Source organism: Pan paniscus, chromosome Y (assembly GCF_029289425.2).
Source record: "Pan paniscus chromosome Y, NHGRI_mPanPan1-v2.0_pri, whole genome shotgun sequence".
Classification (NCBI taxonomy): domain Eukaryota; kingdom Metazoa; phylum Chordata; class Mammalia; order Primates; family Hominidae; genus Pan; species Pan paniscus.
The window spans coordinates 28,197,343-28,222,931 of NC_073273.2; positions in this window are offsets into that span (position 1 = coordinate 28,197,343).

Below are 25,589 nucleotides of genomic sequence, written 5' to 3' on the forward strand. Positions count from 1 at the left end.
TTCTCATGCATTTTCCAAATGTGTGGCAAGCAGAGCCTTAAATCTACCTCCCTGTTACCCCAGCCTAACTCTGGCTTGCAGTCAGATTTTAAATTTCCGGTTCTTTCCTGACACTTGCCAACACTAACTAACATTGTGTAACTCACAGTATTATCAACTGTTCTTTATTGTACATTTTAGACACAGTATTTTAATTCTTCATTTTTTCAAAAAGCAGTGGATGACCCTTAAAAAATATTTTTCATTTGTAAACATTTTACAGGAGATGAAAGCAGATAATAATCCCCTGTCACTCCACAGTACAAAAAAAAAAAAAAAAAAAAAAAAAAGAAAGAAAGGAAAATATTTGTGCCCCTTTCTTTAATCTTCCCTTGGCACAGACACCCCATCAGAATGTCTTTGGGTTGAGGTTTCATTTTGGAAACTTCACAGGGCAATACATCCTCAGCCATCCTGTGTTATTTTCTTGGTTTTGAGTTTCAAAACTGTTTGAGGATTCCCCAAGATGCCAACACTGGCCATGACTCTTGAAGTGTCTAGTAAATAGCATCCCTTGTGTCATCTCCTCTCAGGGAACAGCCCAGGGTCTGAGAACGCAGCCTCTTTGTGGAGTGATTGGATTCACTGTACCTGGAAGGAATCTCCAGGTATACCCTTGCGCTAAAAGCAAACCCCTTAGGACATTAATAATTTCTTAGCCCAACTCTTAGTTTCCATTCCTTAGATACACATTGCAGTCCAGACAACTGGATGCTGATATTGAGGAAAAAATGTCCTCAGATTGGTGAAGGGAGAGAAAATATTTCAAAGGACAAAGAAACCCAACCTAGTGCGTCAGTGCAAAAACCTGAAAAGTAAAATGCACCTCAGGGACACAGTGGAGCACAGCATAGTGGCTCCTGGTAGGATGCTGATGACCCACTTCACTGAAACAGATGGGAGCAGGGAAAATATCCCAAGTAATAGAATGGGCTGACTTGACCCTTGGGTAAGATATGTCTGTGTTTCAATTGGCATTGTCACCTCTTAATTTTGTCACCCTGAATATATTATTGTATTTATTTTAACTTCACTTTTTCATTAACTGTAAATTATGTTTTATCAGTAGAGTTTCAAAGGTATGAAAATATTTATAAAGCACATTAAGTTGGTGAATTTTGAATAAAATTAAATAGTAATATATTTCATTTGTTAAAAATTGTTACTTACCTATTTCTTCAGCAGAATGAGTGTAGCACGTTTTCCAGGTCTGTTTTTTATTTGTTTGAGAGGGGACTTCAAGCAGAATCTCACAGCTTAGTGTTGGAAATGCTTCTAGGTGTAAAGACAGGGACAGTCTGTCTTCCACTACGGTGGTAGGAAATGAATACATATCTGCAAGCCCATGAGGTAGATTAATTGTCAAATTACATAAATTTATCACATCAGTTATTCTTTTTTTCAAAACAGAGAACTTGTGAAAGTGAATATCTCTATTCCATATGCTGCCATCTGGGTGTTTGAGGGTAATGCTAAGTTTTAGGAGCTGGGAATTGGCACCTACTGGAAGTGTTCACATATGATTAATTGTTTACTAAATGATTTGTTATGAACATAATTAAATTACATGTTTATTTTCTGAAAGGGATAGATACTTTGGCTTTTCTTAATGAGTTATAAGATGTAAGCCTATTTTATTTTATTTTATTTTATTTTATTTATTTTTTAGATGTAGTTTCACTCTTGTTGCCCAGGCTGGAGTGCAATGGCAAGACCTTAGCTCACTGCAACCTCCACCTGCCGGGTTCAAGAGATTCTCCTGCCTCAGCCTCCCGAGTGGCTGGGATTATAAGCATACACCACCACACCTGGCTAATTTTGTATTTTTAGTAGAGACGTGGTTTCTTCATGTTGGTCAGGCTGGTCTCAAACTCTTGACCTCAGGTCATCTGCCTGCCTCGGCCTCCCAAAATGCAGGGATTACAGGCATGAGTCACCATGCCCGGCTGTAATTTCCTCTGTTTTATACCTTAGATTTGAATAATTTTTGCTGGATTCTTCAAACATGAAGTATTTTTTAAATTGAAAACTAACTGAATGACTAACTGGTAAGTAGAACTCTTAGACCATTGACTAAAAGCTAAGGCCCACCTTGACCCTGCAAAAGAGGACCACTGAAGGCCCAGTTGATTATTCCTGGGTGTCTGCCCTGCAGGCATCCAAGCCTGCTCACACCAACCATGGAAGGAGCCTTTGTTACTGCCAGAAGATATAAAACGTTGGTAAGCCGGAAGTTCACAGACAGATGCAATTGAGCTTGAGATAGAAGAAATGTTGGGAGATTCTTTCTAGAATGGAATTGTTATTGTCCTGAGACTGTTTCTAGACTTGGTCTAAGAAGTTACCTAAGAAATATTGCAACTAAGAAAAAGTTCAAATGATTAGATCTTTGAGGGTCTCAAAGGTTAGGCGGAAAAGGGTCTTATTTCATAGGGAGGAGAAAACAAGTTTACAAGGAAGGTTGGAAGGGAAGCACAGGATGGAGGGCAGCAAAATCGGATCCCAGATAAGATAATGTTTCACCTTGAAGTCAGCCTGTTCTTAGGAGGGTTATGTATAAGGGTTGTAGGTTTGCTGAGGTGGTGGGTGAGTCAAAGTTCAGGGGCTGGTTGGAAGAAGAGAAACAAGCAAAGTTCCTGTAACGAATATGTTATTTTGACCACTGAAGACTAAATTACTGAATGGTTGTTCATTTTTAAAAATGGGAATTTTCAATCTGTGTCCATCTTGTGATAGGTTAAAAAGACAGCGGGGAGCATTCTCAAAGTCATAATGGGAAGCACGTTTCTCTTCACTAAGCTGTTCTTTGAGAATACAAAGAATGGGGGAATTTCTTTAAATATAGCTATTTCCAGGATTACCTTCACCCACAACTGTTCCTTGCCCTAGACATCTCTTCCATTTGGCTGTTTCTGAGTTATATTTTTATAATAAAGTGGTAAATATAATTAGAGTTATTTGTTGAGTTTTTTTTTTTTTTTTTTTTAGTAATTCTATCAAATTATTTAACTTGAAAAGGGGTTTATGGGAGTCTCAGATTTATAGGCAGTAGCTGAGAAGTATAGATGGGCTTCAAGGACATGTGACTCTCCTCTGCAGTGCAGATGGCGATGTGAGACTGAGCCCTGAATTTTTAGGGTCTGTGCGAACTCTAAGTTGTGTCAGAATTAAATTTGGGGGCAACAAATGGGTGTTGGAGAATCAGTGGGTTTTCAGGGAACTTTACACATTTAGGATCAAAAGCATTGTAAAAAGAAAGACAACGTGGGGGCCTCCACTGGAGAGAGACTCCAGCTGTGTCGGGGAAGGTAGGCTCTGCTCTGCACACAGGCTAATACACCATGAACTGCCCTGTGGTTCCAGGCATCCTCCCAGGGTGAGAAGGACCAAGGACTCTGAGGGAAGAAGTTCCGAGAACAGATGACTTCTACCCTCCTGCCAACCTGAGGCCACAACATGTTTTTCACCCACTGAACTTACGCACTGCAGGTTGATGTGGTCAAGCCCTTCCCAGGACAGGGCTTCGGCATCAAGATTGTTGCCACGCTACCTTTCCTCAAAGACTTTCCCACCAAAAACCCACACATGTGCCTACAAGACCCCTGGCATATGCTCTACCTTAGACACCGAATCTGCAGTGGCAACCTGGTTTTTTCACCATTCCAGGTTTCTGTGCCACCTGATCATAATCTCATCTTCTTGCATGGACATAGAAATAAGTCAGAGCAAAGTTTCACCTAGGTCAGTATCTGTAGCATGAACCCGTCCTTCCACCAACCCTTTACTGTCTCCCAATTGTGGGTTCTTAATAGCACCTTCCCCTCTTTTACCTTTTAGTTCACCTCAAACCCTTTTTTAAGTGCACTCAGTGTGTCCAGGCCACCCCTCAGTTGCCTGAATCCAGCACCTACTAAAATTCAGATGTCCAGTAGTTCAAGACCATGGGCCTAGACCGCGTTTTTGCAGAAGGAAATACAAGTTAGAAATGAGAGGCTCTATTCTCCCATTTGAAAATTAAAAAAGATATTTTTTTCTTTTCCCTTTTCTTAAACAATGTAATTTAGAAAACGTGTATCACTAATTTTTTGAGACAGAATCTTATGCTTTTGATTAGTCTGAAGTGCAAGGGCATAATCATAGCTCACTATAACCTTAACCTCTTGGGTTTGAGCAGTCCTCCTGCATCAACCTCCTAATTACCTAGGACTATAGGCATGCACCACCATGACTGGCTAACTTTATTTATCTATTTATTTATTTTTTTCAAGACAGTGTCTTACTCTGTGGGCCAGGCTGGAGTGTAGTGGCATGATCTTAGCTCAGTGCAACTTCCGCCTCCCAGGTTCAAGCAATTCTCTTGCTTCAACATTTTGAGTAGCTGGCATTACAGGCACACACCACCATGCCTGGCTAGTTTTTTATTGTTATTATTTTTAGGAGAGAAAGGGTTTCACCACTTTGCCCAGGCTGGTCTCGAACCCCTGACCTCATTATCCACCTGCCTCCAACTCCCAAAATGCTGGGATTACAGGCATGAGCCAACATGCCGAGCCATATTTATTTTATTTTATTTTTTATGGTGACAGAATTTCATCATGTTGCCTGTAGTGGACTCAAATATTTGGCTTCAAGTGATCCTCCTGCCTTGGCCTCCCCAAATGTTGGGATTACAGACATGAACCACCGTGCCTGGCCTGGAAAACTTTTATATGTACCTTTTTCTCTCTGCTTCTTTGAAATATAAGCAAATCATTTTAACAGCTAAATAAGCCTTTCGCCATTCTTCATGACACAGAATTGTCTTTATCTAAGACCTGGAAACTATTGTTTGTTTTTTAATTTGGCAAAGATTTATTGATTTTTTATTTTCAGTCTTTTGAAGTAGGCACAGCTCAGTACAGTGGCTCATGTTTTTAATCCCAGTGCTTTGGGAGGCTGAGATGAGGGAATTGCTTGGGCCCAGGAGTTTGAGACCAGCCTGGGCAGCATAATGAGACTCCTTCTTTATAAAAAATTAAAATCAACTAGCAGGGCATGGTGGCTCAGGAGGCTGAGGTGAGAGAATCATTTGAGCCCAAGAGTTTGAGGGTGCAATGAGCCATGATCACACCACTCTGCCACTGTACTCCAGCTTGAGTGACAGAGGGAGACCCTGTCTCTAAATAAATTAATTAATTAAAAAATGTGTTTTTCCATACATAAAAATAAGTAAATAAACAAATAAATAAAATAGACATGGATTTGCTTAGAATAAAGCTAATTATAAGATAACAGAAAAGTGAACAACAAAGATGGGGTTCGCCCTAGCAAATAATTCCAGCATATTAGGAAACTCACAGAATTTTTCCTGCAGCATGACCGACATGAAAGTAGAATGTCATCATGTCAGGCTGTACCAGCGTTGGAAGACTAAACACTGTGGGGAAGAATCTCCCTTATGGAATATTATCAAAAGGTGAGAGCCCAGCTCCTGCCCTGATGGGCTACAGAGATGAGTTCTTGAGATAATACATTGCAGAAATATGCATAGAGTAGTTTAACCTTTTTTGTGTGTAGCACTTTCTCCATTTTCCTGAGAAATCTTCCCTGGTAATAGTGTCAGCTTTTAAGTTTTGAGGGTCTGGTAGGACTAAAGCTGCATGCTGCAGGTGATTCCTGGGGCAGGAAACTAATAAAAATTGCAGCCACAGGCATAAATACTCATGGCCTAATGTAAAGCGAAAACAATACAAAAGTCTGTACTGTTATTCGCACAAGTGTGTGAAGAGAGACTTTCCACATAACCAACTTGCCACTGAGACTAATGAAGGCCAGATTCCACTGGAATAAGACTATGAGTTACTCATGGGAAGGCCGTAGGACAAAGCCCAGAGATTTTTCATATTTGAGTCTGGGTCCTGGGTCTGTCCCGGTCTTCTCAGGTCTCTGTCTGTAGAGATGCCTATGTGGCTGCTCTCAGCACAGGAAGGTGCTGGCTGTGGTTGCTGGTTTAGTGCACCTGCTCTTTTTCCAAAAAGAGAGAGGAGTTGGCCACATCAAACAGCTCCTCATCAATCTGAATGCAGCTTTGTAAAAAGTGCCTAGAAACCACGCAAAGAAAAGTCTGTGGTCTGCCTTGTTTTCACTGTATGTGACACCTCCATTAGAAATTCTGCTTTTCTCTGCACTCCAGCCTGGATGACAGAGCGAGACTTCATGAAAAAAAGAAAGAAAGAGAGAGAGAAGGAAAGAAAGAAAGAAAGAAAGAAAGAAAGAAAGAAAGAAAGAAAGAAAGAAAGAAAGAAAGAGAAAGAGAAAGAAGAAAGAAAGAAGAAAGAAAGAAGAAAGAAAGAAAGAAAGAAGAAAGAAAGAAAGAAAGAAAAAGAAAGAAAAGAAAAGAGAAGAGAAAAGAGAAGAGAAGAAAAGAGAAGAGAAGAGAAGAGAAGAGAAGAGAAGAGAAGAGAAGAGAAGAAAGGACAAAAGAAAAGAAAAGAAAAGAAAAGAAATTCTGCTCTTCAGATTAGGCACATAAGGACAATCTGTATAAATCTCCATCAAGGAAGGAAACCAGAGGACAAGTTAAAGTCTTGGAATTCACATCTGAGTACATAGACTCGTTCTCCAAGCCTCTTCTTTTTATTCTGCCAGCTATGGCCTGGGTATGAACATGACAGATACTCAAGAGTTCCAACACTCGACAATCTGCTTCAGTCCAAGAAGAGTGCCCTCCCTCTTGTTCCCCCTACAACTCATGGTATAAGAAGTGGTGTGCCACTGCCCAGATGAGTTGAGAAGAGACGCCTGGCCTGGAGTGGTCTTTTCTGGGCTGCCCTGCGTTATTTGTAGGTGCAACCAGCCAGTAGCCAGGAACATCAGTAATGAGGGCTGAGTTGACATCTGTGTTATCAGATAAGACTTTTACATTGAACCTTTGTAAGGCCGAAACTCAGAAATTTCAGGGCACAATGAAAGAGCATCTCACTCTCTTGAGCATCTCTCACCAACAGAGGTGGATACAGAGCTGTCTCAAGAATGTGAATTCCTGGTTTCTTAACTGCTGTTGGGTTCTGTCACCAAGAAAGTGTGTTAAACTCTTCAAGGTTCCATCTACTGGTCCGCTTGTTTCTGTAAGACATACCCAAAGGCCCCACTATGCTACTGATTGCTCAACTTTTTATTTGTACACAATTATGCAAACACAACTTCCCCTTAATTCCCTGGAAAGACCTAAATGCAGCCTGGGTTCCAGGATAGAAGAGATAGCTGGAACATAACCGTGTTTTTCTTACCATCTCTGGGAACCAATAAAAGTCACTGTGTATTTGAGGCTTCCCCAGCCTCCTAGCATGCACAGTGGGGATGATGCTAACATCTACTTCCTAGGGAATGTATTAGGTGTATATAAGATAAGACATAAAAATAATGATGTGGTGTCACCTGTAGATAATGCACACACTTAGAGATGGAAGCATTAGGAGAATAGGTGGGAGGTAGCATGGACCACAACTCAAACAGGCCTGGGGTCTGCCAGGGTGATCTTGGGAATGTCACTTCTCTGCTGGGCCTCATTTTCATTCTGCTCCAGTATGAAGTTGAAATTAAATGTAGATATTGTCCTCTGGCATTCATATAGTTTAGCTGTGTGTCCCCACCCAAAACTCATTGTGTATTATAACCCCAGGTGTTAAGGGAGAAACCTGAGGAGAGATGATTGGATTATGGGGACGGGTTTTCCTCATGCTGTTCTTGTGATAGTGAGTTCTCACGAGATCTGATAGTTTCATAAGCATCTGGTATATCCCCTGCTCTCACTCACTTCACTTGTCAGCCACTGCAATTGGAAGGTTTCAGAGGTGCCCCCCCCCAATTATGTGGAACTGTGAGTCAATTAATCTTCTTTTCTTTATAAGTTACCCAGTCTCAGGTACTTCATCATTGCAGTATGAGAATGACCTAATACAGGCTTCAACTTTCTAGTGCTTTCTCTTTATATTCAGAATCATATCCATGTGCCTTATCACACCTATGACAGGGGAAGTCTTCACAAAGTCTCCCAGTACTAGGTGGTTAGTGACTCAGTTTTTTATTGAATAAAATGGAATACTTCCTGATGCCAGTAGTATGGCCCTTCGGTTTTGAGGAAAATATTATCTTCTAGGTTGGCTAACAAGGAGATAGGAGTTCAGATCAAATTTGTTTTGTTATACTGGCTTTAAGGCAGTGATTAGAAAAGGCCTAAGAGGTGGTTTCTGTAGGGGATTGCTGGAAGGAAAGTAGGAATATGGAAAATCATGAGACATACACAGTCATCTCTTCTTGCTTCCTCACAGGTCACATGTAAATTCAGGGAGAGTTAGTATGAAACACACAATGGAAATTTGGGCTCTAACATCTGCAAACTGATTCTTCATGGACTTCAGTTGGCCATATCGGTTCCAACAATTTCAGCCAGTGTTTAAAAACCTTATAAGCAGTTAAAATGTTAGTGTTTCAACAAACCGTTTCCTATCTTTCATTCTGAAGATCCATTTTTTATGTCATTTTTTCTAACAGTGTAGGGGGTACAAATTCAGCTTCTGTCCGGTGAAATACAGAAAAGGATATCATTTTTGCATTAGTTCAGGCTGCTATGCCAAAGAACTACAGATAGGCAGCTTGTAGACAACAGGACTTAATTTCTCATACTTCTATAGGTTTGAAATTTGAGATCAGGGTGTCAGCATGGTTGAGCTCTGGTGATGACTCACTTCTGAATTTCAGACTGCACACTTCAGGTTTTACCCTCATTTTGCAGAAGGAGGATGAGAGCCCTCTGCGGTTTCTTGTATAAAGCCAGTAATCTCTATTATGAGGGTCCCACCCTCAGGGATTAATTACATCCTACCTCCTTATAGCATTATGCCGAGGGCTACAAAGAAAAATTATTGTAACTCTCAAGCTTTTTGTCTTTCTTTTTTTTGAGACACAGTTTCACTCTTGTATCCCAGGCTGGAGTGCAGTGGTGTGATCTCGGCTTATTGGAACCTTCGCCTCCCAGGTTCAAGTGATTCTCCTTCCTCAGTCTCCCAAGTAGCTGGGATTACAGGCATGCACCACCACACCTGGCTCATTTTGTATTTTTAGAAGAGACGGTGCTTTCACCATGTTGTCCAGGTTGGTTTCAGACCCTTGACCTCAGGCGATCCACCCGTCTCAGCATCCCAAAGTGCTGCGATTACAGGTGTGAGCCACCGCCCCCTGTCAAGATTTTTTTAAACTTCTCATTTTTCTCCTACTGGGTTTTTCCTGTTTGCACCCTCAATCTTTCTCTCTCTGTCTCTTTTTGTGTAAACCTTTTTGTCTAATTCTCTCTCTCTATTGTATTCCTCAAACACAGGAAGCAAACTCCAATGCTATGAGATGCTCCATGTAGAGACCCACATAACAAAGGGCTGAGAGGGTGCTCAGACCAGTAGAGAGAAGGAAAGTCAGGCTCTCTGTCCACACATGAGTGGACTCCCTGCCAATTTTCACATGAGTCAGCTTAAAGGCTCATGCTTTCCCATTCCAGCTTCAGTTAAGACCACAGCCCCAGTCTCATAAAAGACCTGAAGGCAGAGGTAGCCAGCTGAACTGTGTCCAGATTCTTGTCCACACAAATTATGAGATATTATATGTTGTTGAAAAGTGCTGAGTTTTAGGGCAATGTTGTCAGAAAGGAGAAGATATCTAATCTCATCTCCCAGGCCCTAGGATTCTCCATCCCTCTACTTATATCTTCCTCAGGCTGTCTGCAGCCAAACTAGTCCCTTTTTACCTCTGCCAAACTCACACCTATGAGTCTCTTCACTAAGGGTGGCTTGCTTCTCCCTGACACATGCTTGTGCAGATGCCTCCCTGCTGTCATCCTCATCATGGATTAAAAGTCACCTCAGTGAGGCCTGAGGTCCTCTCATGCAATAATTTTCCAGCTTTTCTTCTCAACAATCTACTTTATATTATAGTCCTTGCTCTTTTTTTTTCACATATACTTGCTTTAGTGCTTTTGTCCAGTGGTCCTCAGGCTGTTTGGTCCTGGGTTGGGGGGTGCAGACATCATGTAATAATTTTCTATACCACATGTTGGACCCACCAGGGTAGCTGGCAAAGGGTGAGTGCAAGGGAAAAAAGACTGGCTAGGTGATTATATGGAGGATTTCTAATATCCCTTCCTCTTTTGACCACATGATAATGTGGAGATCACTGATAACAACATGAGGTGTATGACTCTTACTGGTTTCAGCTGCTCCAGCAAAGCTCAGGGGGCACCAGAAACACAGCAGGCTGTAACCACCTCCAGGCCATCACTAATACTACAGCCCCATGCAGGAGTACTACGGAACAAATCTGGCACCTTGATTTTCATGTCCTCAAGACACTGGTTCTTCAAGGTCCTAGGGGATAAAGTAGCAGGATCTGAAGGCCCCAAGTATGATAAGTGACCTAGGAATCCCCTTTTGCCTTCTCTTTGCCTCCACCATTTTGGTTGTGCTATTTACTCATGAGGTATCCTCCCCTTATCCAGTGAAATTATTTTCTACCACTTTCAGATGAGGACCTTAAGAACCCAACAGTAGCTGGGATTTTCCGTGGATGTCAGCCTCAGAGTCCAGTGCTCTGGCACATTTAACTCTGTCTCATGTTCATCTACCCAAGATGCCTCTCAAGTGGCCATGCCTCCCTCTGATTTGAAGGACCTGCAGAGAGTGGATGCATTTTTGCAGTCTCAGAGCAAGAACCCAGGCTGGAAGACACTTATGAGTACGTGAAATCATCGAGGTCACCCACTTCAGGCACCCCTATTGATGAGGAAGAAAACAGGCTTTCCTGTAGGCACTGTCTACATTAGGCTGAGGTGGAGCATAGCTCATTTTACTTCCAGTTGCCCTCAGAGCTGGATGCAGAACCCCAGCCCTGTCATCTTGAAACTGACATGGAGAGTTACCCATGTGGACAGAACCCTGAATCTGCTCATTTTTTGTGCCCTTGAATGTGCAGCTACGGACTCTAATTTCCAAAACAAACCTGATAGGTGGGACGGAGCCAAGGCCTAGGAAGCTGCAGTCCTCCCTAATGCTCTGGAGCCTGCCCACCTCCTGAGATCTGGACCAGTCTCTGCCTCTTCTGGGGCCTCAGTTTCCCAATTGTAATGTAATGAGAAATTAAAGATAAAGCTGCATAAAGATATGCTCTGTGAGAATTTGGTGTCAGAGTCCTCAATACTGGATGATATATTGGGGTGGGGTGGGTTTGGGCCCCATGGGTTCTCAGGCCTCCTGTCACACCCACTGCAGTAGGTGTAGAGCTCTGGGCAGCCAGGTGTTCTTTCCTGAGCCAGTTGATTACAACACAATGGACCAAGGGCTCTGATCTTAAATATGGTTTCACAGGATACCCCACCTTCAGCCACCACCTGCTCTGTGCTTCCCATATTTTGGGGAGCTGAGGACAAACCCCATTATAGTGAGGGAGACCAAGAAGCTAGACTTGTGGGCTTTGAGGAAAGTAAAAACACTTTTCTATTTCTCCCAAACTGTAGACTCTCTTGTCAAATATTTAATTTTGATTATATCTGAGCTTGATAATATGTTCATGTGTAAACAGCTGCTTAAATTCATTTTTGCTGTGAAGTGTGGGATAATATCTTTTCCATATTTTAAATGAACTTCTAAAAGCTCCCTTTAGAGTGGAGATGTGAGCATCTTTGTGACATAAACTGCCATATTTGTTGCCAGTTTGTTCTTTTTGTTTTTGTTAAAATGTTTTGTTTTATTCTGGTTTGGATGTCTTTTGGGGTTTTGTTTTGTGGCTGTTTATTACTACAGTGTAACGTCTCCTCTAATTGACTGACACGTTTGTACATTCTCAATAAAATATTTTGGTAAAATCTTTGTAAAAACTGTGTAGTCAATTTTACATTACATAAACATAAAACAGTCAAGACTATCATGATGAAAAAGAAAGATTGAGGGCTTAAAAAGTAAAATACGACACAGCTAATGTAGTGTGTAAAGGGAAATTTACAGCACTAAATGCCCACAAGAGAAAGCAGAAAATGTCTAAAATCGACACCGTAACATCACAATGAAAAAAACTAGGGAAGCAAGAACAAACAAATTCAAAAGCTAGCAGAAGACAAGAATCAATTAAGATCAGAGCAGAACTGAAGGAGATAGAGCCACAAAAAGCCCATCAAAAAAATCAATGAATCCAGGAGCTGGTTTTTTGAAAAGATCAAGAAAATAAATAAACTTCTAGCCAGACTAATAAGGAAGAGAAGAATCAAATACATGCAATAGGAAATGATAAAGGGGATATAACCATTGATCCCACAGAAATAAAAAGTATCATTAGAGAATATTATAAATACCTCTTTGCCAATTAACTAGAAAATCTAGACTAAACGGATAAATTCCTGGACACACATACCCTCTCAAGTCCAAACCAGTAAGAAGTTGAATCCCCGAATAGGCCAATAACAAGTTCTAAAATTGAGGCAGTGATTAGTGGCCTACCAACAAAAAGAAGTCCAGGACCAGATAGATTCACTGCCAAATTTACCAAAGGTACAAAGAGGAGCTGGTACCATTCCTTCTGAAACTATTTCAAACAATAGAAAAAGGGGTACTCCTCCCAAACTCATTTTATGCGGCCAGCATCATCCTGAATCCAAAACCTGGCAAAGGCACAACAAAAAAAGAAAATTTCAGGCCCATAACCCTGATGAACATCGATGTGAAAATCCTCAATAAAATACTGGCAAACCGAATCCATCAGCACATCAAAAGGCTTATCCACCAGGATCTAGTCAGCTTAATCCCTAGGATGCAAAGCTGGTTCAACATATGCAAATCAATAAATGAAATCCATTACATAAACAGAACTAATGACAAAAACCACATGATTATCTCAATAGATGCAAAAAAGGCCTTCAATAAAATTCCACACCTCTTCATGGTAAAAACTCTCAATAAATTATGTATTGATGGAACCTATCTCAACATAATAAGAGTTATTTATGACAAATGCACAGCCAATATCATACTGAATGGGCAAAAACTGGAAGCATTCCCTTTGAAAACCTGCACAAGACAAGAACACCCTCTCTCCCCACTCCTATTCAATATAGTATTGGAAGTTCTGGCAATCAGCCAAAGAAAGAAAGAAAGTGTATTCAAATAGGAAGAGAGGAAGTCAAATTGTCTCTGTTGGCAGATGACATGATTGTATATCTGGAAAACCCTACCATCTCCGCCCAAAATCTCCTTAAACTGATAAGCAACTTCAGCAAAGTCTCAGGATACAAAATCAATGTTCAAAAATCACAAGCATTCCTATACACAATAATAGGCAAACAGAGAGCCAAATCATGTGTGAACTCTCATTCACAATTGCTACAAAGGGAATAAAATACCTAGGAATCCAACTTAAAAAAGATGTAAAGGACCTCTTCAAGGAGAACTACAAACCACTGCTCAAGGAAATGAAAGAGGACACAAACAAACGGTAAACAATCCGTACTCATGGGCAGGAAGAATCAATGTTGTGAAAATGGCCATATGGCCTAACGTAATTTATAAATTCAGTGCTATCCTCATCAGGCTCCCGTTGACTTTCTTTACAGAATTAGAAATAAAACTACTTGAAATTTCATATGGAATCAAAAAAGGTCCTGCAGAGACAAGATAATCCTAAGCAAAAAGAACAAAGGTGGAGGCATCACGCTAGCTGTCTTCAAACTATACTAAAAGGCCATAGTAACAAAGAAAGGATGGTACTAGTACCAAAGCAGATATATTGACAAATGGAACAAAACAGAGGCCTCAGAAATAACACTGAACATCTACAACCATCTGATCTTTGATACCTGACAAAAACAAGTAATGGGGAAAGGATTCCCTATTTAATAAATGGTGTTGGGAAAACTAGCTAGCCATACGCAAAAAAACTGAAACTGGACTTCTTCCTTACTCGTTATACAAAACATAACTGAAGATGGATTAAAGACTTAAACATAAGACTTAAAACCATAAAAACCCCAGAAGAAAACCAAGGCAGTATCATTCAGGACATAGGCATGGGCAAAGACTTCATGAGTAAACACCAAAAACAATGGCCACAAAAGCCAAAATTGACAAATGAGATATAATTAAACTAAAGAGCTTCTGCACAACAAAAGAAATTATATCAGAGTGAACAGGCAACCTAGAGAATGGGAGAAAATTTCTGCAATCTATCCATCTGACAATGGGCTAATATGTAGAATCTACAAAGAACTTAAACAAATTTACAAGAAAAAAACAAACAACCACATTGAAATTGGGCAAAGATTTGAACAGACACTTCTCAAAAGAAGACATTTATGCAGCCAACAAACATATGAAAAAAAGCACATCATCACTGGTCATTAGATAAATGCAAATCAAAAACACAATGAGAAACAATCCCACACCAGTTAGAATGGTGATCATTAAAAAAAATCAGAAAACAACAGATGCTGGAGAGGATGTGGAGAAATAGGAAGTATTATACACTGTTGGTGAGAGTGTAAATTAGTTCAACCATTGTGGAAGACAGTATGATGATTCCTCAAGGATCCACAATGAGAAATACCATCTGACCCAGCAATCCCATTACTGGGTATATACCCAAAGGATTACAAATTATTCTATTATAAAGATACATGCATACGTATGTCTATTATGGCACTGTTGTTCACAAGAGCAAAAACTTTGAAATAAACCAAATGACCATCAATGATAGACTGAATAAAGAAAATGTGGCACGTACACATCATGGAATACGATGCAGTCATAAAAAGGATGAGTTCATGTTCTTTGCAGGGACATGGATGAAGCTGGAAGCCATCATTCTCAGCAAACTAACACAAGAGTAGAAAAGCAAACATCGCATGTTCTCACTCATAATAGGGAGTTAAAACAAAGAGAGCACATGGACACAGGAAGGGGGACATCACACACTGGAGCCTGTCGGGAAGTGGGGGACTATGGGAGGGATAGCATTAGAAGAAATATTTCTGGCCTACGCCACTATTTAGATTTTCTAAATTTTGTTTCAAAAACATGATATGTTTCAAAAATTGTTATTTCAACAATTGTTATTGTTATATAATTATATAAATACATAGTTCAGAGAAAAGAATCAACATTAATTATGCTTTTTCCAAAATACTTCATGGTTTTGAGCTCTTCTAGCAGTGACATTTTTGCTGTAGATAGTTGCTGTATATCTGGTATATTCATCATAGCATCCTTTGTGCCCTTTACACTTATCCTTCAATTTCCCACTCTCCTTAAGTGTAAATGTTCAAGGCCAGAGCTCCCATATCTTCCCAATATTACTTTTTGAAAAGAAGCTTCTATGTACTGTTTTCTCTGGGTCTTGGTTGGATATAAAGCTAAAAGAGCTGAAAAATAATAATTAAAACAAAATTCGGTTATGAGATTAAGGTAAATATATTTTACAAATCTAATGTACAAAATTAGATCAGCTGAGAAGACAATGATAGTTGAAGCAGAACCTGAGATCCTGTTTCTCTCAATTGATATATGAACTTAACTACAATTGGGCGAGCAAAGTCAGTTGAGTTTGTAGCACCCCACAGGAGAAGAAAGCCAACCATAACCACATTTAGAAGAAAGAAAATTTGGTTACATTTGTGTACTACAGAACAGTGCAGTTAGATAAAAATCTGTCCATTCCATGATTCTCTCTCGGGAAAGAAAAAAGATTGAAATATGTATGCAAACTTCTGACCTACTGAGTTGTACCGGGGTTATCCAAAGACTGGAAATTGCTTCCTTTAACATTTAGTGTTGACAAGAATATAGACAGAGTTTAAATGACAACTTGGGTCAACTGAGAATAAAGATAAATGCTTCTTACAACAACAGAGACTGTAGTGCCTATAACAGTGATGAAGGGAAGAGACTAAAGGCTCCTAACAGGAAACAGAGGTAAACCTTATTAAGAAGAAAATACATACAGTAGCCCAAAGAAGACACATTTTGACAACAGATTGGAGAAGCTCCCAGAATGACTAGTGTGGCTGAATGTTGTCAATTTTCCCATGTATAAAGCTATTTCATAAAGGATAAAATAGGTAGTGGTTTCTTAACTGATCGAAACCTTAACAAAACCACAGTATGTAAAAGCAACCAGGAAATATAGCCTAATCAAAGGAGAAAAATATATACTCAAGTGAACCTAAAGAAGTGGAGATCTATGAATTATTTTTTTAACTTAAAATCATTTTATTTTTCTTTACTTTTTCATTTTATGCACAGGATCTTACTCTATCTCCTGGGACAGAGTACAGTGGTGGAATCACAGCTCACTGTAACCTCAAATTCCTGAAGTCAAGCAGTCATGCCACCTATGTCTCCTGAGTAAATATGACCACAGTTGTGCACACTACCACTCCTGTATAGTTTCCTTAAAAAAATTTGTACAAACAGTATATTGCTATGTTGCCTCAGCTGGTCTCAAACTCCTGGTCTCAGGCAATCCAACTGCTTCAGTCTGAAAGTGCTGACATAAGCCACCATACCTGGAATTTTTCTCTTTTAAGAAAAAAGGACATTAAATCATTAATAGTAAAATAAAACAAAGAAAGACATTGCATAATGATAAAGGGTTCAATTCAACAGGAAGACTTAACTCTCCTAAATGTAGATGCACCCAACTTTGGGGAACATAGAGTTATACAACAAGTACTGCTAGACCTACAATAAGACTCAAGTAGACACACAATAATAGTAGGGGAATGCAACTCCCCACTAAGTGTTTGACAGATTATCTCCGCAGAAACTTAACAAAGAAATTCTGGAGTTTGATTTCACACTTGGTCAATTGAAACTAATAGGCATTTACAGTATATGCCACACATCATCTAAGCAAAGTAAATTCTTCTCATCTGCTCACAGAATATACTCTAGGATTGACCACTTCCTAGCCATAAAGCAATTCTCAATACATTTTTAAAAAATCAAAATTATGCCAACCATACTGTCAGGCCACAATGGAACAAAGATAAAAATCAATACCAAGAAAATCTCACAAAATCACAGAATGATATTGAAATTAAACAACTTGCTCCTAAATGAATTTTGGGTAAACAAAAAAATTAAGGCAGAAAATTAAAAAGATTTTGAAATAGAAGAAACACAATATAACAAAATATCTGAGATGTAGGAAAAGCACTGTTAAGAGGAAAGTTGAGAGTGCTAAATACCTGCATCAAGAAGTTAGAATGATCTCAAACTAACAATTTAACATCACACTTAGAGAAACTAGAAAAATAAAAACTAACTAACCCCAAAGCTAGCAGAATGGGAAAAATATTCATAACCTATGAATCTGACAAAATCTAATACTCAGAACCTGTAAGAGACTTAAAGAATTCACAAGCAAAAAATTACCCCATGAAAAAGTGGGCAATAACAGACACTGTTCAAAAGAATACATACAAGTGGCCAAATAACAATAAAAAGCTTATCATCACTAACCATCAAGGAAATGTAAATAAAAACCACAATAAGACACCATCATACACCAGTTAGAATGGCTTTTGTTAAAAAGTAAAATGATAATAGATGTTGATGAGGTTTTAGAGGGAAAAAAACACTTATACCTGTTAATAGGAATGTAAACTAGTTCAGCCACAGTGGAGAGCAGCTTGGAGATTTTCCAAATAACTGAGAATTAAACTATGATTCAACCCGGCAATTTCACCGCTGGGTATATACCCAGAAGAGAATAAATTATTCTACCAAAATAGCACATGCACTTGTTGGTTCATCACTACACTATTTATAAGAGGAAAGACATGAATCAACCTAGGTGCCTATTAATAGTAATTTTTTATTTTTTTGAGATGAAGTCTCACTCTCTTGCCCAGGCTGGTGTGCAATGGCACAATCTCAGCTCACTACAACCTCCACCTCCCAGGTTCAAGCAATTCTCCTGCCTCAGCCACCCGAGTAGCTGGGACTATAGGCACATGACACCACGCCTGGCTAACTTTTGTATTTCCAGTAGAGAAGGGGTTCCATTATGTTTTCCAGGATGGTCTCGATCTCCTGACCTCATGATCCACCCACCTTGGCCTCCCAAAGTGCTGGGATTACAGGTATCAGCCACCGTGTCCAGCCTATTAATGGTAAATTGAATTTAAAAAGTGTCACATGTACAGCAATACTACTTAGCAAAAAAAAAAAAAAAAAACCAAAACAAACAAACAAACAAACAAAAAACAAACAAACAAAAGAAAACTTGTCTTTTGCAGCAATGTTAATACAACTAAAGGCCACTATACAAAGCATATTAATGCAGAAATGGAAAATGAAAATACTGCATATTCTCACTTATAAATGGAAATTAACACTGGCTACACATGGACATAAAAACAAAAATAATGGACAACTCTTAGAGGGTGGAGAGAGGGAGGGACCAAGAACTGAAAAACTGTCTATTTAGTACAATGCTCACTACCTGAGTGATGGAATTACTTATACTTCAAACATCAGCATTATACAAAATACCGATGGAAGAGACCTGTGTAGGTACCTCCTAAATCTAAAATAAATTTGAAATTCTAAAAAGAGGTCTTACTCTCTCACCCAGACAAGAATACAATACCATGATTATAGTTCAATGCAGCCTCAAATTACTGGGGAACACAAGGAATAATCTTACATCAGCCTCCAAATTCCTGAGACTACAGGAACATTCCACCATGCATGTAAAAATATTTTTTACATATAGCTTCTCACAATATTGCTCAGGGTAGTCTCAAACTTCTGGCCTTAAGTAATTAATAGGGTATGGCTCTGTGTCCCCAATCAAATCTCATCTTAAATTGTAATAATCCCCACATGTCCTGGGAGGGACCGTGTGGGAGGTAATTGAATCATGGGGGTGGGATTTTCCTGTGCTGTTCTCATAATAACAAATAAGTCTCATGTTATCTGATGGTTTTATGACTGGAGGTTCCCCTGAACAAAGTCTCTTGCTTGCTCCAATAATGGTGAGACCTCCCTAACCATGTGAAACTGTGAGGACATTAAACCTTTTTTCATGATAAATTATGTAGTCTTGTTTATGTCCTTATTATCAGCATGAGAATGGATTAATACAGTAGTCCTCTTGCCTTAGCTTTCAAAGTAGCTGGAGTTACATGCACATGTCATTGTGCCTGGCTAAAACACCTAGCTTAAAGATGTTCAGTCAGCTAAAGAAGAACATAGAAAACTAAACAGAAAAAGAAAGCAATGCATGAAGATAATGAGATTATCAACGAAGTGATTAAAAGTACAAAATAGAAACAAAGTGTGGAGCTGAAAAGTAAAATACCTGAATTTAGAGATTCACTAGAAGATCCAACAACAGGTTTGATCTAGCAGGAAAAAATCCAGCAAGCTTGATAAGAAGTCATTTGAAATTATAGGGCGAGGAGGCTAAAAATAATTTAAAAAATTAAGAGAGCCTAAGGGACTTATGGGATACCATTAAGATGGCCAATATACTTATAATGGGAATTCTAAAATAAAAAGAGAGAAAAGAGAGCAGCAAAGTTATTTCAAGAAACAAACAGTGACTGAGAACTCTCAAAATTTGACGGAGAAAATGACCTAAAATTTAATGAAACTTTACCAACTCTAACTAGTAACAACACAGGGAGACCCATGACAAGACACATTATAATCAGAGATTCAAAAGTTAAAACACCGAGAATCTTGAAGCCAGCAAGAAAAAAGTGACTTAGCATGTAAAATGTTACCACTGCAGGATGACTGGCAGATATCTCAGCAAAAAAACTTACAGGCAAGAGGGTGTAGGATGACATACTCAAAGTGCTGAAAAAATGGCAAGTACCAGCCAAGAACACTATGTCTGCCAAAACTATCATTTCAAATGAATTAAAAAATAAAAATAAAGAATATTCAAGATAAATGAAAACTGTATAAATTTATACACACTAGGCCTGTCTTTAAAAATGCTAAAAAGTCATTCACATTAAAAAATGAAATGATGAGAGCAACACAAAATTATGTAAAATATGACATTTTCTAATAGAGAAAATTATGTACACAATCATAATATTCTTTGTAATTATAATGAAGATGCACAGAATACTTTTAATTCTGCTATATATTTGAGATAACAAAGACTTAAAAATGACTATAAATCTGTGCCAATGGATTCACAATACAAAATAATATAATTTGTGACATCAATAAAACACACAGGGAGCCATAAAGAGGCAGGGTTCTACATGCTATAGTAGTTATTCTTGGTAATATCTGTAGCAACAACAAAGAAAATACCTACAGTAGTTAGGATTTTGAGACTAGTCTGCGCAACATGGCAAAACCCTGTCTCTATGAAAAATAACAAAAATTAGCCAGGAGTAGTGGTGCCCATCTGTGGTCCCAGGTACTCAGAAGACTGTGGTGAGAGGATTGTTTGAGTTGAGCCTGAGAGGCAGAGCTTGCAGTAAGCAGAGATTGTGCCACTGCACTCCAGCCTGGGTGACAGAGCAAGACCCTGTCAAAAAAAAGAAAAAAAAAAAGGAAATACCTATAGTACACACACACAAAGACACACACACACACAGAGAGTAGTGAGAAAAGAATTAAAACTTGTCACTGCAAAAATCAAGAGTACACTAAGAAAGAGAACAAGAGAGAAAAACAGGAACAAAATTGCTACAGGACCAGCCAGGAGTGATGGCTCAGGCCAGTAATCCTAGCAATTTGGGAGGCTGAGGTTAGTGGATCAACGAGGTCAGGAGATCGAGACCAACCTGGCTAACACGGTGAAACCCCGTCTCTACTAAAAGAAAAAAGAAAAAATAGCCAGGCGTGGTGGCAGGCGCCTGCAATCCCAGCTGCTGGGGAATCTGAGACAGGAGAATGGCATGAACGCAGGAGGGGGAGCTTACAGTGAGCCAAGATCTCACCACTGCACTCCAGCCTGGGTGACAGAGCGAGACTCCGTCTCAAAAAAAAAAAAAAAAGCTAGAGGACCTAAAACAAAAAAGAAACAAAATGCAATAGGAAATCATTCCGTTTTAGTAATTTTTTAATATAAATCAACTATGTCAATCAAAAACATACTTTCACTAAATAAATTCATGAAACAAGATTCAACTCTCTGCTTCCTACAAATAACCAAATTATGATCTGGAACACATATAACCCGTACATGAAAGAATAAGAAAAAATATTAAATGCAAAATCCAATACTGTCATGGTAGACAAAATCAATATTATATCAAAAACTTCCTCAAGAGACAAGAGGAAAAGGACAGTAAAAACAACAACAATAAAAGCAACAATAATAAAGCAACATACAACAATAAAAGCAGCAACATTAAAACAACATACAACAATAAAAGCAACAACAGTAACGTATGTGCCTTACATCACAGTTCCCAAATATATGAAGCAACATTTTACAGAATTGAAACATGAAGTAGCCAGCACCTGATAACAGGAGATGACTTTTATATTTGACTTTTAGTAATGTAAATTAAAAAAAAAACATAAGATTGATAAGTAAACAGAGGATTTCAACAACACAATAGAATAATTAGACCTAACATTCACATTTATATCTCTTCACTCAACAGTAGAATCTGCAACACTTTTAATCACACATGCCACAATATTCCAGATAGACCACCTGTTAAGTTAAAAAACAAATCTTAGCACATTTAAGCAGAAGGAATTACACAAATTATTGCTAACTATGATACATAAAACAAGAAGTTAAAAACACTAGCATGTCAAAGAATAAGTAAAAATTAAACAATAAATTCTCAAACACACTCTTGTTCAAGAGGTTATAGACTTAATATTGTTAATATGTCACTACTACAGAAAGCGGTTTACTGATTCAATGTTCTTTCTTTTTGTTTCTTTCTTTTTATCTTGAGATGGAGTTTTGCTCTTGTTGCCCAGGTTGGAGTGCAATGGTGTGATATCAGTTCACTGCAACCTCCACCTCCTGGGTTCAAGCAATTCTCCTGCCTCAGCCTCCTGAGTAGCTGGGATTACAGGCATGTGCCACCACACCTGGCTAATTTTGTATTTTCAGTAGAGATGGTGTTTCTCCATGGCTGGTCTGGAACTCCTGACCTCAGGTGATCCACCTTCCTCAGCCTCCCAAAGTGCTGGGATTACAGGCATGAGCCACCACCCCCAGCTGATTCAATATACTTTCTATCAAAATACCAATGAAACTTTTGGCAGAAGTTTTAAAATATTCTATAATTTCTATGGAATTTCAAGTGACCACAAACAGCCAAACAATATTGGGGAAAAAATATAAAGATAGAGGCATCATACTTTCTAATTTCAAAACATACTACAAATGTATAGTAATCAAAACAGTTTGGTACTGACATAAAGACAAATGAATGATGAAACAGATGAGAGAGTCCAGACATAAGACCTCATGAGTCTAGTAAACATATTTTTAAAACGTGTTCCAAGAATTCACAATAAGGAAAGAACAGTCTCTTCAACAAACAGTATTGGGAATAATAAATTTTATAAGGAAAAAATAACAAAGTTAGACCTTATCTTGCACCAAATAAAAACATAAACTGAAGGCCAGGTGCAGTGGCTTATACCTGTAATCCCAGCAATTTGGGAGGCTGAGGCAAGTGAATCACAAGGTCAGCAGATCAAGACCATCCTAGCCAACATGGGGAAACCAAGTCGCTACTAAAAATACAAACAAAAATTAGTTGGTTGTGGTGGCACATGCCTATAGTTCCAGACACTCGGGAGTCTGAGGAAGGAGAATCTTTGGAACCCGGGAGGCGAGAGTTTCAGTGAGCCAAGATCACACCACTGCACTCCAGCCTGGCGAGAGAGAAAGACTCCACCTCAAATAAAGAAATAAACTCAAAATAACTAATTTTTTATAGTTGTTAAAATGCAATTTAAAACTGTATTTTTCAGACAGTTTGCTATCAGCATACAGAAAGCTACTACTCTGTTGATTTTCCGAAATGTTACTGAATTTGTTTAGCAGTTCTCTTAGCTTTTGGTGTAGTGTTTAGCGTTTTTCACATATAAGATTATTTTGTCCACAATCAGAGACCATTTGACTTTGTCCTTTCCAATTAGTATGAGTTTTATTTCTTCCTCTTGCCTAATGTCCTCGGCTAGTACTTCCAGTACTATGTCGAATAAGAGGTCTCAAAGTGGGGATGATTTTTCTTGTTCCAGATCTCACAGAGAAAGCTTTCAGCTTTTCCTTATTCAGTATAATGTTAGCATTGCTTTGTCATAAGTGGCCTTTATTGTGTTGAGGCACATAACTTCTATTCCTAATTTGTTGAGAGTTTTCATCATAATGAATGATGAATTTCATCCAACGCTTCTTCTGCATGCACAAAAGCTACAAAAATTAAAATACTTAATGTGATGGTTGATACAGTGTGTCAAATTGATTGGATTGGAGGATAGAAAGCGTTGATGCTGGGTGTGCCTGTGAGGGCATTGACAAATGAGATTAACATTTGAGTCAGTGGGCTCGGAAGGGGAGACCCACTCTTAATTGGGAGAGCACCATCTAATGAGCTGCCAGTGAATATAAAGCAGGAAGAAAAACGTAAAAAGGAGAGACTGGCCTAAGCTCCCAGCCCACATCTTTCTCCTGTGCTGGACGCTTCCAGCCTTCAAACACCAGACTCCAAGTTCTTCAGCTTTGGGACATGGACCGCCTCTTCTTGCTCCTCAAACTTGCAGACAACCTATTGTGGGATCCTGTGATCTCTCTAGGGAAGCCCGACTAATACACCTAGCAACAAACTTAACTAAAAAGGTAAAAGATCTCTACTCTGAAAACGACAAAACATGGATAAAAAATATAAAATACAAATGAATAAATGAAAAAATCTTGTGTTTATACACTGGAAGAATACTGTTAATATAGCTACCCAAAGTAATCTACAGACATTATGTGATTTTTATCAAAATACCAATGACATTTTTTCACAGAAATAGAAAAAATATTTTAAATTTATGTGGATCCACAAAAAACTCTGAATAGACAAACAACATTGAGCAAAATAAGCAAAGCTAAAGGCATCGCTTTCTCAAACTTCAAAACTTCTTATAAAGCTATAGTAACCAAAACAGCACTGTACTGGCATAAAAACAAAAACATAGACTAATGTGCCCAATAAGCCCAGTCGTTAGTTTATGCACCTAAAGCCAACTGATTGTCAAGAAAATTGCCAAGAACACACTTTAGGGAAAAGCTAATCTCTTCAATAAATGGTGCAGGGCCATTTAAATATTTACATTCAGAAAAATAATCCTAGACCCTTGTGCCTTGCCATATATGAAAATCAACTCGAACTAAAGACTTAAATGGAATGCCATAAATTATGAAACTATTAGAGAAAAACTTAAAAAATGCTTTATAACATTGGACTCGGAAAGGATTATTAAAATAGATGTCAAAACATAGGCAACAAAATCAAAAATAAGCAAAAAATATTATGTCAAACTAAAATGCTTTTTCATATTAAAAAAACAACTAAAAGATTGAAGAGACAGCTTAGGCGATGAAAGAAAATGTTTTCATATACATATGACAAAAGGCTAATATTCAGAATATATAAGAAACTTTAAAATCTCAAAATAAAATACACTTATAATCTAATTTTTAAAATGCAAAAGATCTTAATAGATGTTCGTCAAAAAGAGATACAAAAATGGCTAACTGGAACATAAAAAGATGTTCTACATTACTAATCACCAAGGAAATGCAAATCCAAACCACAATGAGATACCGCCTCACTCGCATTTAGAATGGCTATAATAAAAATACATAAATAAATAAAACAAGTACTAATGAGGATATAAAAAAGAGTGAATGTATACATTGTTGGTGGAATTGTAAATTAGTATGGCCATTATAGAAAATAGTATGGAGGTTTCTGAAAGAAATTTAAAATAAATCTATTATATGATCCAGCAATTTTACTCCTGGCTGTATATCCAAAAGAAAGCATATCACTGTGTCAAAAAGATATTTGCATTCCCGTGTTCATTACAGAACTATTTATAATAGCTTATATATGGAATCAATTCAAATGTACAGCAACAGATAAATGGATAAGGAAAATCTACTGTATATACACAGCGAAATACTATTCAGCCGTAAGAAAGGATAAAATTCTGTCAGTAAAAGAGCATGGATGAACCTTGAGCATACCATATTAAGTCAAATAAGCTACATAGAAAAACACAAATACTTTATGATGTTATTATCTCACTCATTTGAGGAAGCTGAAAAACAAGGTTGATATCAGCAAAGAGTACAACAGGGGTTACGAGAGACTGAAGCAGTAGGATAGGAAAAGGCTGCTTAACATGTATTGTGTTACAATTAGATAGGAGAAACAAGTTTTTGTTTTTTGTTACACAGTAGAATAATAATAATTATGAAAAGGTATCGCATATTACAAAATAGCTAAAAGAGACCAGTTTTGGTGGCACATTCCT